Source organism: Cydia splendana, chromosome 4, assembly GCF_910591565.1.
Source record: "Cydia splendana chromosome 4, ilCydSple1.2, whole genome shotgun sequence".
In the NCBI taxonomy this organism is placed as follows: domain Eukaryota; kingdom Metazoa; phylum Arthropoda; class Insecta; order Lepidoptera; family Tortricidae; genus Cydia; species Cydia splendana.
The window spans coordinates 16,574,245-16,591,143 of record NC_085963.1 but is presented as its reverse complement, the minus strand read 5'-3'; the positions used below and the strand labels follow the sequence as shown (position 1 = coordinate 16,591,143).

The following is a 16,899-nucleotide window of genomic DNA, read 5'->3' as shown; positions in this document are numbered from 1 at the left end:
TATGATTTATATCCACCTAGCAAATGACGTGACTGATATTAAAAAACTCGTTAAACCAATACAAACAAAAATGGAAGAATATTTATAGTAGAGAACAAATCGGGTACTGATTGACATTGCCATCTTCACTAGGGAAACCAGGAGTTCGGTTTGCAACCTAATCACAAGAATTGGAGCATACACTAACTAGTTTTTACGATAGCGACTGTCATCTTCTTCTTTTCGTGTAAAGGGATCAAACTTCTTAGTACTACATTTTTGTTTGCCAATGTTTTGCCACTTCCAGCCCTCGGGGTGTAGCCCTCAGGAGATCTTCCTCAGTGCACGTCGTTGAGCACAGAGAGCACTGTCTCATGTGTAATGTTGTTTGAGGTACTCCACACTCGCAGGATGTATCACCTTGTCGCCCAATTCCCCATCTCAGAAGATTATCTTTTGACCCACCAACTCCCGTCCTAAGTCTGTTGAGAGCTTTCCATACTGGCCACTTGTGCTTTCCCCCTGGAGGCAGGTGTTCCACAGCTGGCATTCGTAGCGATGTGTCGCTGAGTTGCAAGTTCCATGACTTGATGCGAGCCTCCTGAGGAGTTTGCTGCTGGAGAGCTGAATTTGTAACAAAGCTCTTCCGGGACTTTAGCCTTGCAGTAACTGGTTTGTGGCCGTGCAGGGGGTGACGCGGGTCACGCAGTTGTTTTTCTCGCTCCACAGCCGCCGCAATATCTCTGCGTATGTCCGGTGGTGCAATTCCACTCAGTTGGTATAGGTGGTCACGTTTAGTGGGTTTTAGGCATCCTGTTATTAGGCGGCAGGGCTCGTTGAGAGCTATGTCAACCTGGGCAGCATGTATAGAGTTCTTCCAGGCTGGGCATGCATATTCTGCAGCCGAGAAGCTGAGTGCGAGAGCCGTTGTGCGTAGGGTGTGTGGGGTTGCCATCTGATATTGGGCTTCCAAATAAAAGGAGAAATAGGTCTTAAGGCCTGTGCACACCGGCTTGCGTGTGCGTGACGTGCACGTGCGCGTGCGCTAAAATGTTGGAGCCGCACACGCACACGTCACGCAAGCGGTGTGCCGTCTCTCATAAGGATCTGTATACTACAACGCCGCACGCGCACGTGCACGTCACGCACACGCATCAGCCGGTGTGCACAGGCCTTTATTGGGATTAATCTGGTTTACTCACAATATTTTTTTTCTCTGAAAACTGACATCAAGTTCCGAGGAACTCATTTTTTTGGTACAAACTGGAATTCAAACCAACGACTTCCGGTTTGAATGTCGCACACCTAACCCCTAGGTTAGGTAGTCATCAATAATATTCCTAAGGACAAAACTCGTTAAGTTCGTCATTTTACACAAGAACGATTTGGAGACATGTTAAGTTAATAGTTACTCCGACCGAACGGTAAAAGTTTTCTTTGAATAACTAATTTTATTTTATGGAATCATAATTTGTGAAGCGAAAGTTTTACATCTTTCCTTTGTCCCTGACAATGTCTGGGAGTTCACAAGGAATTTTATTTTCTCCTGCATTACGCGCAATGCTTAAGGCTGTTTTGTTTAGTGTTGGACATAAATTACCAGGGTAGGTACTAGAAGAATAATAACCCTAGCTTTGTAGATAGTTTTCCTGGGTATTTTCCGCAAATCGACATCCTTCGTTCCTATTTTGCGGGAAATGCGTGCAGCGCTACTTTATTGTCTGTCCCGGCTCCTCCACGAATACCACAAAGGCTTCGTTTCATATACCTACTTAGGATACCTGGAAACAGTGAAACTCTTCGTCCCTACTATTAACGCCACCTTGTTCCGAAACTTGACCTTAACACAACAAAACAGAAAACTATTAAATTAACGATTTATTTAAGAGTTTCTGGTAAAACTATTTGACTGTGTACAGTGCCGTCAATCGGTGGGGTTAAAAATCCACAGGTGTAACTAAGTATAGAGATTTTGTTTTAATAGTCTTATAATTAAAACACTGGTTTCTGAATAGCTAACGTATTAAAACTATGTGTTGATTCATGACTATGACGAAAAAACGTGAAGAGTTTGAGGATGATGACCCTGTCGACAGTATTGATTAAATATTTTAAAAAATTGCGTTATTCATAAACGCGCTAGAAGCCTCTATTAGCTATTAATCGTCTGTCTTTAATCTTTCATTCTGAATTATGTATTCCTAAGAAAGCCATAAAATATAAATTAACTAGGTAACTGAGGCTTGTAAAGTTTTACGAGTAATGGGGTTAGAAGGTTATGTTCAACACTTGATCCTAATTTCTAAAAACAAAGCAACATTTATGTCATAGGTACATAAACTCAGAAGTTATAATTACTTACTTCCCAGGGGAAGTGTAAACCTAAAACAACAAGTACCTACGTAAATAGGTGAGATCACATACAATAGATGACCAACTATAACAAATTCGAGTTTTGAAATGAGAATAATAGATATATTTTTTATTTTTTATTGGATGAAAGCTCTTTGAAAATAACCAGAAATTTGCTGTATTAACATTATAACAGCTTAGTAGGTACATTAAAAGTCATATGTATAAGTAGGTAGTTGAATTCGTCCAAGTACACTACTCGCCAAAGGTTTTCCCATTTATTCCAAGAGTTCAAAGGAGTAGCTCGATGGGTTATTTTTACTGACGTACCTATTTACTACCTATCTACACTGGTGGCGTTGATATCTTCTTGTCTTTTAAATGGACCTAAGAATCCTTGAGCTTTATCATAAATTATATCCCTAGATTGTTTATACGACAACGGTTTCACTCACTTGAGTTTTAGTTTGTAGTCGATTTGTAGTGAGTTTAGTAGTTGTCGTATAAACAATTTAAAATATGTCTCACGAAAGTTTAATATCGATTAAATCCCTAGATATTCTAACAAAGATATTCCACTCGTGTGTTCACAATAATTGGTCAGATTATCCAAAGTGGAATAAAAATCAGGATAGATAGGAAGCGAATTAATCTGACGGTGGCTAGGGACCGTCAGGCAACGGCCGACAGGTGCGGGGCTCCAGGGAAATCAGCGTCGAGCCAGTTTACCTTCTTTAAAATATTAGTCCATGCTTGCCCTTCATTTTTTATGCACGAAAATTCCGTGCTAATCGAATGAAACAATTTGAATGAAAAATTGATCACTTTACATTTATCTTTAATTTAACGTTAATTAATACGTTAACTGTTCATCGGTCCTTAATTCAAAAGGCATAAGGTCCACCGATGGACAGTTAAGAGTATTGCTGTTTGTATGTGTGAGAAAATATTACCTACATTGAAAGTGACAGTGGGAGAAGTCACAAAGTAAACCCTTTCAGGAGTTGACCTTGTCTTCTTAACTAAGTTCCTACTTAACGGAAGTTGTTTGAACAGAATTAGGTCCAGGGAGATTAGAGATGATAAATTCCCCGGGAATTAAGAGATTTGTATTTACTTAAGACTTCAAATAATTCTGACTGTTCAGATTAAATTTTGTTCTCGTCTAAAATGCGTCGAAAGGTAGTAAATTCTTGGCATAGCTAGTAAACAAATAAATGGCGGCAAAGGCCAGGTTTATTACGGTTCGAGATAATTTACTTTATTTCTGTAAGTCCTCCGGTATTTCAATTGTTTCCGTTTCCTCTTTCCTTTAAACTAAACCTAAAAGATGGGACTTATGTTGCCTTAAAGTTCGAGGCTAACTTTTTTTATCAACCTCTTTGTTTATCTTATACCTTTAAATAAGCAATTCTTGTATATTTATACATACCTAATAGTTTCGACGACGACTAATTTTTTGTCAGTTGTTCGTATATTCTACAATCACAAAACATTTGACGGCACTAATATAATAATGCACGGGTTGAAGTATTTATCCGTCGTACCTACCCGCTTCCAGTTGACTGACTCACAAAACCAAACGCCACGCCGCGGTGACGCTTCTCGAAACTTCATCTCCTGAACCCCTTCTGGTTGAGCGGCCCTGTATTGTGCAGATCGCATGCTTTTACCTGTTTGTCGGATGTTGATATTACCGTTTTTGAAAGCTTTGCTTTTAGGGAAACCAAAAAAAAACATGGTCTCACTTCGAATTCAGAAAAGGAAAAACTCGACAAGGAGCGAGTTCGATTACGCAAAATTGTGTGCAAAATGAAGGGTTCAGCAACCTTCAAAAAATCAAAACCCACCGTTCGGATTCTGAGTGCTCAAAATTAGAGATGGGCCGAATATTCGGTAATTATTCGGTATTCGGCATATTCGGCAAGTTTTCCAGTCCGTATTAGGCCGAATTATTCGGTTAAAGTGCCGAATATCCGGCAAATGATTGTCTTGTTGCAACACTGTAAAACTTAAGCTCCTCCGGAACTTTTCAAGTAGGGTAACTTGTTGATCAATGAAACACTAAAAGTTCAAACCTTCCTATCTCTGGTGTTTTTAAAGTTATGAGTGTGATATTTCGTATGAAGATAAACAATTTAGCTGGCTATCGTATGGCATTCTTGGTTTCTACTTATCTTTAACAGTTTTTTGTATTATGAACCTTTTTTTTTAAATGAGTTTTGTTTCATTGTGTACTTGTGCATGTTTTCACTGAAACACTCTAATTTTTACAGTGAAACGGATGTAATAATTTTAGTCTACCATGAAACATCGTTAATAACTAAACATTGAAACGGTGTTATAAATAAGTGACATTAATACATGCTTTCAATCAATTAATGAGAAAGGAAAGGAGAAAATAGTGTTAGGCTGAAATTGGTTATTTAAAAGGTTTCCGACATATGAAATGATTATAAGATTGCTGAAATATATAAAAGCGAAAGACTTGTTTCATTGTATACAACTTGAGTTTCATTATGAATCGAGACTCTGGTCGGCACGTACGGCATGCTGCGAGAAAGGTACGCCTTTTATGTCCACGAGCATGATTGCCAACTAGGTGGACGCGGGAGGGTTTTGAGCACCTCCATGCTTGATATCATACATTTGTTGGCAACATAGTGTTTTATAAACGACTGTTTCATTGTTCGACAAGTGACCTATAACCTTGCCATCAATGAAACATTCAACATATAAACCATCCTATATCAGCCGTTTCTAAAGTTAAGTACCTATCTCATATTTTGCCATATGATAGACGAATTATTATCAATTTTCACGGTGTTTCACTTTCACTAATTTAGCACATATTCTTTAATTATTTAAAAAAAATAATGAGTTTGTTTCATTGTGTACTGGTAAATGGTGTTCAGTTAACATCGTGTTTCATTAAACATGAGACCTGTTTCATTGTATACTACATACAAATGTTTCATTGTGAGACAAGGGGATGTTTTTTTAAACAATTTAAAAAATCTGCACCAAAGAGTGAACCAAATTTAAAAATATTTAGCTTCAAATAAACTTTAATACACATAGAACACAACAAAAAATTAAATATCGCCTAACTCGATTCTATATCTTGCTTAAAAATTGCGAAACATAAATGAAAAAAATTACTTTTGCCGCACGAATTCACAATAACGCTCGTAGCAACGTGCTTCTTCTCCGAGGCGCGCTCGCGAATTGGTGAGGTGCTGGGGGTCCCTAAGCCTGCCCTTGCTTGACAGACGGCACTAGCTGGTAACTCTTAGTTTCCGAGATATCGCAAAGTTTCACTGTGTCCGTTTGTTTCAATGTAGAACAACTGACCCTAGGTATAATACATAGTTACATACTCTCTTCCATCAGGTTACGTTTTCCCGTTGTCATTAAAGCACATGATGAGACATGTTTAATCCATAGGATGTTTTGACGTTTTGGAAAGTGTTGAAAATTTGTTTGCATGTCCCGTTTGGCCTGTTTGTTTCTAGGGAATTGCCTAGGAATTCGTCTTTAGCTGCTAATTGTGACTGAAGCGTTTTTAAATGGTTTATTAGAATGATACAGATCAATCGAACATTCGGCCGAATATTCGTATTCGACAAACTCCATATTCGGCCCATCTCTAGTCAAAATCGTTACCTATTTGTCTCTTCGTTTCGCACAAAGTAATAAACGCCTGTAGTAAACGAAGAGCATTGTTGTTCATAGGTGGTTTATTTCACTTCATAGATCCACCGGTAGATAGTATATTTATAAATACCTGTGATTTATTATAATTACTTTGTAACAGCTAAATGAATTATATGAGCTGATAACGCTCGTTTAATAAAATATAATGAGTAGGGAGGTAGGTCGCTCGCAGCAGAAATCGTACTCGTACAGGCTAGGTAAGTATTAAATATCGATATGGACAAACTGCCAGATTCGAACTTTAAGATACGTCAATTAATAGATCTAGAAACGATATGGATCAGATGTGTCAGTGTCAAAAGTGACGTATTTGTTTGAAGAAACTATTCCCCACTATAATCCATATCGTTTTTAGACCTATTAATTGACGTATCATAAAGTTGGAATCGGGCCGAAAGTGCCTAAACAATGTACACACGACGTTAATATATGGGCAATAAGGTCGTGCATGCATATTTTTAGCAACTTGTCCGTGTCAATATTTCTATGGCCCTAATCCTTATTTTGGTGTCAAATTACGATATACGTGACGTTTCTTTTCTACTTACGTAACATTGTCCCATTTAAATTCAGCAGCGGTGGGTGGAGTAGACGAATTTTAAATAGGTAGGTAATAAGCACTTACATAAAATTATGCATACTTTACGGCTACCACCAGTTTTGACATTGACATATTCGCTCACGTCTATGTAACTTACTTTCTATGCATCTCGCTTGTACATGCATATTAGTACAAGCTAAATGTACAGAAAGTAAATTACGTAGACGTGAGCGTTATGACAACGTCAAAACTGCTTTGGCCGTACTCATAGTCTAATAAAACATGGTCTTCCATTCCCAGAGTGACACGGGCCTACGTCACAACAACATGGCCGCTATATATAGCGCTATCGCATATTATCATATAGCGCTGTCGCATGATGACGTAGGCCCGTGTCAGTTAGGTGACCTAGAAAAGACGGGAATGGAGTACCAGGCGGAGTATATTATTATACCATGGCCGTACTTAAGTATTTAGCTACTTGTCACATGTTTTGAAAACTGCTAGACGGTAAACAGTAGCGGACATTATTAACAACCTTCCCGTGTCTCCTTGTTTAATGTGACATTATAGATCAAATTAATCCGCACTGGGATACCTATCTCAACTTCGAAATATAGTTGCCCGATGTTTCATTTGCCGAATTTTAATTACATCCGAACGCGTTTTTCCTGTTAACCGTTGAATTTTTAAAAGGGTTACCAATGTAACCTTATCTAACCCAATGGCATCTACAGGATACCTTTTTTTAAAGGTTTGGAAAATTTTACGGTTTCTGAAGAAATCGCGTTCGGTCAAATGAAAATTAAAAACCTACCTAGGCGTTCTGGTAAATTGACTTCTAAGTACGAGTACTTATATATCTAAACCCCATTTACCCAGTGTGTAGGTTCTGGTCTATATCACTACTACTTATTCTTCTTCTGGTTCCATCATCAGATCGGTTGAATGGGTCTAAATTACTAGATCGTCATCGGGATTATTACATACATGTAAACTAATTCGCAAAAATTCATACCAAGGTTACTACGGGTATTACACGTAGGTTAAAAAGTATTTGTCAGAATTATTACCTTATTATGTATTGTCGGTTAGTTCGTTATTTATTTAATATTTATATATTACTTAATTCATTTAAGTACCTATATGTACGCTTTTCTAAACGCACGCAACAGGCATGCACGCCGCTGCACGAATAGGTCAAACCGCTTCTTAATATTCATACTACCTATTTAATATTCATAAGAATCGTCTAATTTTGTAAGGGTTCATTGAGAACAACGAAATTCTGCTTTAGGTTTTATTTAACTCAAAAATCGGTTCTGACGGCAATTCTCCATTTTGAGTTTGAAGAGACTTTACACTTCTAAATCTCATTAGTATTAGTACTCTACTCTGACATTGGAGCCTTTTACATCTCCAACTTTAATCTATGTACATATTAACTATTAACCACAAAATCTATACATCGACTGTTATATTGTAGTAGGTAATTATTTATTTTAATATTATTATAATGTAATGTTTACCCAGTTTATTAGCTGTTGTATTTATTACTGTAAATGTTGTATTGACTTGTGAAAAATCCCTTGAGGCCTACTTACAGGAAAAAGAAATGAATTTTGTGTTCTTTGAATGTTGAAGACGGAAAATTCTATTTTTTCATTATTTTTACTTTGACAGGGTGCGATGTGGCACATAAATTAAATTCCTACCTTAAAATCAACAACGTTGAAATAAACAATATAAACTCAAGTTAATCGCTCAAGTTATAATCGCACAGTATAACACGACAACGGAGCAACAGGCCAAGGTTAAAAGCGAAATTAAAAACACATATTAAGTAGACACAAATTAATATCTATTATAATGAGAAACCAGTTTTAACCCAACAATTTATATTATTTATAACAACAAATCCTGCCTAAGTTATTATTAGCATAAACTTAAAGGGCGGCAGCGTAGTGTAGAATCACTTGAATCCCCATGTACCATTTGATAAAGTAAGGGACACCGAAGGCAATCCCGCGAGCAGGCTGGGGCAGAGGCACGATGGCGTAGACGAAGGTGTGGATGAAGCGGCTGACGGTGTACACGCGGAACAGCAGCGTAGCCCAGGCGGCCACAGGACCGGTCGTCACGTACAGCGCGCCCAACAGCCAGAACGCCGGGATGTTCTCCAAGTCGTTCAGGTGCGCCCGCCGTACGCGCTCAACCTCTGGATCGTTTAAAGTCACCTTTCCCTTTAACGCGGCTGCGTCCTCTGGATTTGCGAACACTTTCCTTGTCATCCTCTTCATACCGGTCAGTGTAGAAAGTGCTAATAACTTCAACGCTAATATCGCTGAATACACAATGTACGATTGCACTGCGGGATCTTGCAAGGACAAAGCCATTTTGATTAACACCAATTAAAAGGAGTCAATGAACGATACAAACAACGGTGCGCTCAATGCGACGGTCGAGCCACAAGTGAATTGCACAATCATGACTCAAGCCGGTTTAGCTGTCTATTTCGTTTCAAAGGAGTTTGTTATTGACAGTTAAAATCGCAAAGTACCTACGAGTAAGATTACTGATGTGAGAATGAAAATTATGTACATACAAAGCATACAAAAATGTGACTAGGTATATTTTTACTTGTATGTACCATCGCCCATACTGTTAACTGTAGGTACATCGGTGGACCTATGCCTTTTGTAATAAGGTCCACCAATGTACAGTTAGGAGTGTTGCTGTTTGTACTCCTCCTTATTATTCAAAAAATAAGACATATTACACGTTATTTGACCTGACATTAATAGCATTAGTTTACTTAACTGCTGCTTACTTGTAGTCTTTCATAAGCGCCTTTACATATTTGGCGAGCAATCATTAGCTAAGTAGGTAATCATTGTTGAATGCCAAGTAGGCAGTCATTTTATCTCTCTAAATGTTCAGAAAAGATAATAACATGAAAATCGATAAGTATAAACATATATATTTTACGTGCGTCTATTTTTCACAGATAATTAATTAGGTAGGTGCCTAGGTCGTTTATAATAATTATGTAGTTTGTAATAGTTTGTAGTTTTTTTATATAACAAAACTAATAGGCTTCGTGTAGGTACAGTCTCCTGCGATAATATGTTACTCTTCGAAGACCGCAAAAATATGTGACAGGCTCTTATGGCTCCACAAGTAAGATCGTGTCAGACATTCTTGCGGTCTTCGTTGTGTAACATATTATTGCAGGTGACTGTAAGACAAATCTGCATATTGTGGATGTGATAACAGGTAGGTGAGGACTTCAAGCAAAATTCGAATCTATAATATACCTACTGTAAAAGGTTTCACTTAAAGATATGTGAGAGACGTAATAATGTTATTTAAAAAAAAAACAGAAACAACGGTTCATTATATAAATCGTGTTTTATTAATAAACAGTCTTATAATTTCTTCAATCTATCACACATTATTTAAATAGCTGTAGCGTAATGCAGAATCACTTGCATCCCCATGTACCATTTGATAAGGTAAGGTATGAAGTACGCGATGCCGCGAGCAGGCTGGGGCAGAGGCACGATAACGTAGACGAGGGTGTGGATGAAGCGGCTGACGGTGTACACGCGGAACAGCAGCGTAGCCCAGGCGGCCTCAGGGCTGGTCGTCACGTACAGCGCGCCCAACAGCCAGAACGCCGGGATATTCTCCAAGTCGTTGAGGTGCGCCCGCCGTACGCGCTCAACCTCTGGATCGTTCAGATTTACCTTCCCTTTTAACGGGGCCGCGTCCTCTGGGTTCGCGAACACCTTCCTAGACATTCTCTTCATACCGGTCATTGTAGAAAGCGCTAACAACTTTAACGCCAATATGGCGGAATACACAATGTACGACTGTACTACGGCATCTTGCAAGGAAAAAGCCATTTTGCTTCGTAAATTGTACACTTTTAACAAAATTGACAACCGAGCGCTCGGAGTCACGGACGACGCGACACTAGCTTGTTATCTACTTATAGCTATTTTAGTATATGTATGAGGTAAATAACATGCAAGGCGGCTGGCCGGTACCGGTGTTTATTGTATTTATCGTTTGTGCATTTAAACGAAATGAAAATTGCTTTGTCACGCTTATTTTTGAATAGTCCTATCATATTTAGGTACCTACCTAACTTAAGTACTTATCGAAAAAGTAGAGATATACAAACACTCGCGATGCGTATTCTACTTGTAATAACAGTTTATGAATTTTATTTGATCTGGTTTTGTTATTTGTTAATTATAGTCTATAGCTTATTGTCATAGTTTCTTGTCAAGTACGTTTATATGTTACCGTAAAAGGAATAAATCCGGATATTATATTATTATATACATACCTACTATTATCCAACCATTATGTATAATATCTAGGTACTCAACAAACTCAACTTAGACAAAGTGATAATTTACACAGAGTTAATCAGATTAACTAAAAATAATATATCTTGGAAGCATACAATGTAAGATTTCATACCAGTTGCGGTAGAGACTGCAGGATCGTGGGGTGCGGAGGCTAAGGAGGAGTTTGTGTAACTATCAATTTGTCAAAGTTGAGTAGATATTATACATAATGGATGGACAGTTTAAATAATATCCGGATTTATTACATTCGCTGTAACATAAGTATACCTACACTCCTTCCTTTGACTTATTGTGACTCATCTGAACTTCATGTACCTAAAACGTTGTTCGATACACGTGCGAATAGGTACCTAATTCGCAACTCGTTGCTAATTTCCTATTTTTCGCATTACATTTTACTGCCCGATCATCCTGCTGATCATCAAATCGGGGCAATCGAACTGTCATTTTAATATCCGGAATATAAAAAACGGTCTAATTATTTATTTACTGTACCTAATGGATAAAATTTAGTGTAGCATTAAAGAAACTGTAAACCTTTGCGGTAGTTTTTATACAGTGGAAAGGCTACAAAAAGGCACACTTTGCATCACCGTCAGGAATTTCTCGGAGTTCGTGGAATTTACCTATTACCGGGGTTGTAAAACTGGCGGCAATAAAAGAACTTTATTTTCTCGATCTTTTGGCTGTAAAAGTGTATAAGCAACTCTAGTATGTACTTGCCTTTTACGCGCATTTGTATGACGCTCGCAGAAAGGAAAATCGTGTCCCTGGAATCTGAGCCTTGTTGCGTGAAATTTAAATTGGCATGCTTTCATTTTAGTACTTATTTCGTGAAGAGACCTGAGGGCCTAGTACGAACCACATTCGAAGTGTTGCCTCCCTGTCACACTTACGTACAAATTTACAAGTACGACAGAGAGGCAACACGTCGAACGTGGTTCGCGGTAGGCCCTCTGCTTGGCTTATGATGTTGTCATTACACCATACCATCATACGCATATTTTGTTATTCAGTAGCATAGTTATATTAGTTATTAATATTATTCACGTATAATATAAGGCAAACTTCCAAGTAGATAAAACGTCTTTTGCTCATAAACTACTATAGTAATAGAATTCAAATCTATTATTCTATTCGCCAATAAATTAGTTGGGAATTAACAGAATAGAGATATCTTCCTTGTACAATGTACAAGTTTCAAATATCGTATTAAGAAGTTTGGATGTTCGAGCAATTCTCTGCCATAACTAGTTTGACGAAGACTGATATCTATTCCTATTTCAAACATTTGATTCGTTTGCTGTGCTGCATATACGATTAGATATCTGTGTTGGAATTACAGACTCGAGTAACAAGCAAATCTCTCTAGGGAACGAGGGGATACCTATATGTAAATATGTAAAGTGGTAAATGAGAAGAATTCGGATCAATGTGAATTTGCCAGTATATAAATACGTATTTAGGTATGAACTTATCAATGAACTTACCTTCCTTGCCCACTACAACGTATCATACCATGACCGTGCTGTGAACGTATCAGGCACGGAATGTAACGCGATACGGACTACTATGCCCACTACACCGTGTCCACATCGTTTCATATCCGTACATAACGGGTTTAGTGCCCGTAGTAACCGCGTATCATCCCCATAGCATCCACCTATAATCCCCGTAGCATCCGCGTTTCATCCCCTTAGTACCCGGGTTTTATTCACGAGAGTAAGACTCGTCGTTAATTACTTTATTCATTCAAAAATTAGTACTACTTTAGAGTTTAGACGATATTACCTCTATTCCTATTCTATACTCGTATTTTCCTCCTAAGTTACCTAACCTAACCGATCTAAATTTGTATGACAGTGAAAAAAACATTGAATAGGTAAGTTTACCTTACAGCGTTTATGGGTCGCCGTAAGATAGGAAATTGATACGACATCGTACAATGTTCATGTGTCTATCCCCATTGAATCCTGTGCGAGGAAGGGTCGAACGATGGGCGAGTCGACGCCGCGCATTGATTTTATGGTTCCTCTAAATCTGCCCCTTATTCTACCAAACTGGGGTAAGGTAAACGTACTGGACGCGGTCCCAGTACATGTCATCTTCAAACTTAAGTAATTGTCAATAGAGGTGACCGCAAGCGTGTCATCTGTTGGGCATTAGCATGTCGAGCACTAGTACGTTTACCTTATTCTGTCTTAGTCTGTTGAGTTGACCGTGTTGCCGCAAGTGGGTATTTTTTATTTTCTCCTTCGACTCTGGTAATGGCAAATCTTTAAGAAATATTTTTCACAGCTCATATAACGGATTCTTGGTGTAACTGTTACGCACGTAGAGATTTACTATACGGTAGCCAGTAAAGTTCCGTATAAAATTTGCCATTAGTAAATGTTACATTCGAATTACGACAGCAGCGCTGCTGTTGCAGCATTACTGCTGCAGTGTTGATGAGGCTATCAATTTCGTATGATGATTAGGGTTCTAATAATTGGCATTTCTGAAAAGAAACGAAATAAGTCTAGAATTTTTATTCTTTGTAACAATTTCAAAATGTTATATAGGAAAATTTTAATTTATACGACATTTTAGGTAGTAAATGTTAAATAGTCGCTCCAGTAATACTATTTCTGCATGAATGTGTGGGAATCAGGCGGAAAATTTCTCGCAAGCACGAGTATGCTCGAAGAAGAACTTTTACAAAGACGTTTCGCTCGCTCGGAATGTGTCCATTCAATTAAAAAAAGGTTCTCAATGCATAGCTTTTTTTATTGGAGTCAGCTATAAAGGATAAATAAATTACCAAGACCACACAATATAAACTAAAACCAAAAATTCCTTAACAAAAACTAAACTTACGAGCATTATCTAAAATTTCACTTTGTATTGACCTACCTAAATGTAGTGGCTACCTACGCATTTGACCCTTCGAGTTCAAAGACGGTATAATATTACGATAACACATCATGGATATAAATATTACACAACACAATTATAAAACTTGTTTACGTACCTGAATTTCAGTTCATCATAATTTACATGATTTGGGTACGTGCCACGTGCCGCACCAAATTAAGACTGGCGACCCGTTTCGAACTTTAAGATACGTCAAGTATTACGTCTAGATACGATATGGATTAGATATGTCAGTGTCAAAAGTAACGTTGTTGTTCGGAGAAACGTCAACTTTGACACTGACATATCTAATCCATATCGATTCGAACTTCGAATCGAATCGAGCCGAAAGTTACTCGTCAGTAATTCAGTATTGTGGATCGTATCCATACGATCAAACATGTTTGTATAGGTACCTATGTATACATTGTATACTTAATTAATAGTTGATAAGGTCTTGATATAATTTCATCCTATTGAAACGGGTCTTAATTGCTCAAAATAAATTCCCTCATCTTAACTAATATTTTAAATGGACTATATGAATTGTAGCCTGCTAAGCTTTAATGCTAACTTTGATAAATTACGAAATTCCAAATGATATTAAAGTTCATCAAAATATAGTAGCTAAAACTAATTTTATCAAAATAATTCCAATATTATTTTCGCAATCCAATTATATAACCTAATTACCCCAGTAGGTAAGTACTTCGTCAAAATATATTTTTTCTTTAGGTATAGGTACCGCCTACATACTTTCTAAATATAATAATAATAACTACAGTCTGACTAGGTAATTATATGATAGTTATGATAATGTATAGTAAAGAAAGATACTTCAGTGGCAGCTGGGGTAAAAAGGTTCTTGGGTGGGTACCAAAAAGGTAGATTGTCGTCAATGAGTATATTTTTGAATTTTTCTGCATTTTTGACATTCTTTTATTTGGGAAATTAGATAGATATAGGCGGTAACAGATCGAGATTTGTATGGTCAACATGTTGTTATTAGGTATGATCATGTTCGTGACAATATATTGGTATATATATGACTGTTAATAAAACAAATATTGAAAAAAGCAAACACAGGTAAGTATATTTATTTTTCATTTGTTACAAGTCTAAATCATTTAGAAATAGTTAGGTTTTTGTTTAAGAAGGGGGCAAAGTTGTTATTTAACCACTCGTGTTAATATTGAAACTCGAACATGGGAAAGATCCCAAAAATGAACCACGAGCGTAGCGAGTGGTTCGAAATGTGGCATCTTGAGCGTTGTGAGGGTTTCAAGGCACGAGGGTTAAACAAACCTTGCTACCGAGCTCTCATTTTATTAACTATAAGTAGTTCGTTTTTTTAGCATTAGAAAAAAGGTAAACAATCTTGATGTGTCTATTAATTGAAAAACACGTTTTAAAAATAAGTCACGGCAAATATGTAAGAATTATAAATCTAAAATACGTCTTTTATATTCTTCTGCTTTCATAAATATTAGTTACTGATTTTAAAAAAGCGTTTTTCAATTTAAAATCTTGTCAAGATCGCTTACCTTCTTTCTAATGCTAAGAAAAACGAACTATAGGTGAATCATTGGGCATTCTTCGTTATTTTTTAAATATAACCATTTTTTTGTTAAAGGTTTAAACGAGTATATATGTAAGTATTTATATTTCTAAAAGTAAAATCAAAGTAGGTATGAAAAAATGGGTGCGTCTAAAATGATGTAGGTAAAAATATCGTGTGTTACGGAAGCTACGTGTTTTTTATTAGGTATAAAACTGGGGCAACCGGGAAGAATACCAATGAGTTCAATCACATAACTTGAGAATAAAAAGGGTAGAGCCCTGTCAAAGTTTGTCGCCCTTCGAGCCCTCTACTCGGCAATGTAGGCTTGGTGAATATTTGTGCCGAAGTTTCTTATCTGTTACTTAAATAACATCACTATCAATCTAAGAATTTATCGGCATGCTTGTAGAATTATTAGTACCTATAGTGTTACATGAAAGGAGCACTCGTACCGTAAACTCGGGTTACTTTGGCACAATGGAGGGTAACTTTGACCCACATGAATACCTCATTTAAAAGGGTCTAGTAAAAAACATAAAAATGTCAAAGGTTAGTTAAAACCAACCTCATGGTATATTTCCATAATTATAGTGCACTAATATTACCTGGACCGAGTAAATCTCAACGGCCAAAGTTACAGGGCTAAAGTAACCCGACTTTACCCGATTTTTGTCAATCAAGCCCAATTAAAATATCAATTGTAGGTAGCAGTGATTGTAGCCACCGTTTGTAAAGTTTGTATGCATGCATGGCACGTTGCCGGCATTTTTAAGGATTCATACATAATTTAATAAATAAAAGGATTTGCTGTAGATCTTAGTTAGATACATTTAGGTCTCTTGTTGCCAACACTGCCTATGCATAAGACCTTTCTCCGCCAGTACAGCATTAAATTTAATACATGCATCATATGCATGTTGAATAAAATATCGTGACCCATTTTTACCAGCTTAACTACTTATAAAAATGTAGAATGCAGTACGCTGACCAAACACAGAATATTATTATAATAGCCCACAACTTCACCCCGTAGCGGTGGAGTAAAACCCACACATTTTAATTCAATATTCATGATTTCTTTTAGTTGGTTTCTTTTCATTAGCAGCCTCCACGGGCAGTTTCAAACAAGTTGAATATTTCACCAGGCAGCGCATCGGGGAACTTTTACAGAGAAGTCTCAACTACTGGCACGAGGAGAAAAATACTTAAGTATTCTTTGCGTTGTTCTTCGTTAAGAGGATACACCGCGGCCGCGAAATCGCCATTTCATACAAACGTGGAGCTCATTTTCCTCTCTGAATATTAACATTATTAAAAAATATTTTGACACAGTTTGTTGTATATCAACCACAACTATGCCCTTATGTTTGATTTATTTCAAAACTTTAATTATTATAAATTAAGACAGTTTGGAGCATTTAAAAATTTGTATGAATTCTGTTTTTCGCCCCAAATTTTTACGCAAATAAAAG

General features: G+C 37.2%; 1 long non-coding RNA gene and 1 pseudogene across 1 annotated transcript in view; one reads left to right on the top strand and one right to left on the bottom strand.

Moving 5' to 3' along the window:
- The window catches only part of LOC134790058 (uncharacterized), a 444,063-nt gene that overhangs the window by 408,766 nt on the left and 18,398 nt on the right, over positions 1-16,899 (top strand). The gene's annotated exons all lie outside the window — the stretch shown is intronic.
- Positions 8,429-10,583, bottom strand: LOC134790016 (uncharacterized; annotated as a pseudogene).